Source organism: Gopherus flavomarginatus, unplaced genomic scaffold (genome assembly GCF_025201925.1).
Source record: "Gopherus flavomarginatus isolate rGopFla2 unplaced genomic scaffold, rGopFla2.mat.asm mat_scaffold_2024_arrow_ctg1, whole genome shotgun sequence".
NCBI lineage: Eukaryota > Metazoa > Chordata > Testudines > Testudinidae > Gopherus > Gopherus flavomarginatus.
Window position 1 is genome coordinate 346 of NW_026114798.1, and position 1,258 is coordinate 1,603.

The window sequence follows — 1,258 nt, forward strand, 5'->3', positions numbered from 1 at the left end:
GAGATGAGGCTGCAGCTGGCCGATATGAGCGGGAGCACCGAGTGAAGGGAGGGGCGTTCTCCCCTGACATTTTTGCAGCCTGCAGGGAATGGAGACCAAGCAGGGGGATGTGGGGACTCAGGGCAGGACCCGCAGATCCCATAGTGCAGGACAACAGTCGCTGGAGGAGGAAAGAGAGTCATACGAGAGGAAGCCGCTGGTGGGAAGCAATAAGTGCAGAGTGCAAACCAGTCAGCCGAGAGACCCAGGGGTCTAGAAAATAAAATGGGAGCAGGTTCCATGGTGTAATGGGCAGCACTCAGGACTTTGAATCCTGGAATCTGAGTTCAAATCTCAGTGGGACCTCCTGCAGATATTGTAGTTTGCTGCAAAGTCTTGGAGCTCAATGTGTATAATTACTTTCTACCTGGGTAAACTTCAGCAAGGGTTTTTTCTCCTCCTCATGGGTCACTGATGCCCACTGGAGATAGGTCTTTGGTCCAGCTGGCCGTTATAGGGTGGGGTCCTAGAACTTAACAGTCTGGCTAGAGATTCCTGCGGGTTGACCTGATGGTTTGGTTTCTTGCTGCTTCATCTGATGTCCACAGCTTTGGTCCCTGTAGCTGCAGCTCTTCCTCTTGCCCACATGGCATGTAAAGGAAGGAATGCCAGGGCCAGGCTTCCCAGGCTGGAGCCCAGCACACCTCTCCTCCTCTGGGCACCTAGAGCAGAAGCGGTTGGCGCTGACAGCTCCAAGGGAAGGCTTAAAAGCCACACAACAACCGAGGACAGGGCAAGAGGAGGGCAGGACCATGCCTATGTGTGGCCTTCAGACAGGCACAAAAACACTCAGCCAGCCTGCTCCCTGCCATGCCAAACACCCACTGAAGGCCACCCACAGACCAGCATGCGAGGCAGCTGCTGATGCTCTGTGGCCGTTATCGAAGAGGGTAGGAAAGCAGGGCCAGCCCCCCTGGTGGGGTATCTTACCATTCCCACTCAAGGTGCTCACTTTTGCCATGGGGCAGGAGATTTTACCCCAAGAGGCTTTTCTCCAGCTGGCGAGAAGCAGAGAAACACCCAGGCTCCATGTAGCAAACCACCTCAAATACAGAGACTGGCGCACATTTGGAAGAGGGAAACTGCTCTACACACTAGCCCTGGGCAGCCGCCCATTTTCTTTGGCAAGTCAGGAAGGGCAAAGGGTACACTGGAAGCACCTGGGGCTCCTGTCCCAGCCTTTGTGATGCCCATTCCCCCCAACTCCTTTCCAGGGCTC

General features: G+C 55.1%; 1 non-coding gene across 1 annotated transcript; it reads left to right on the top strand.

Annotated features, from left to right (window-relative positions):
- The first annotated feature begins 273 nt into the window (after positions 1-273).
- Positions 274-345, top strand: TRNAQ-UUG (transfer RNA glutamine (anticodon UUG)). The gene has a single exon. It is a non-coding gene; the product is annotated as a tRNA-Gln (tRNA).
- The last annotated feature ends 913 nt before the right edge of the window (positions 346-1,258 follow it).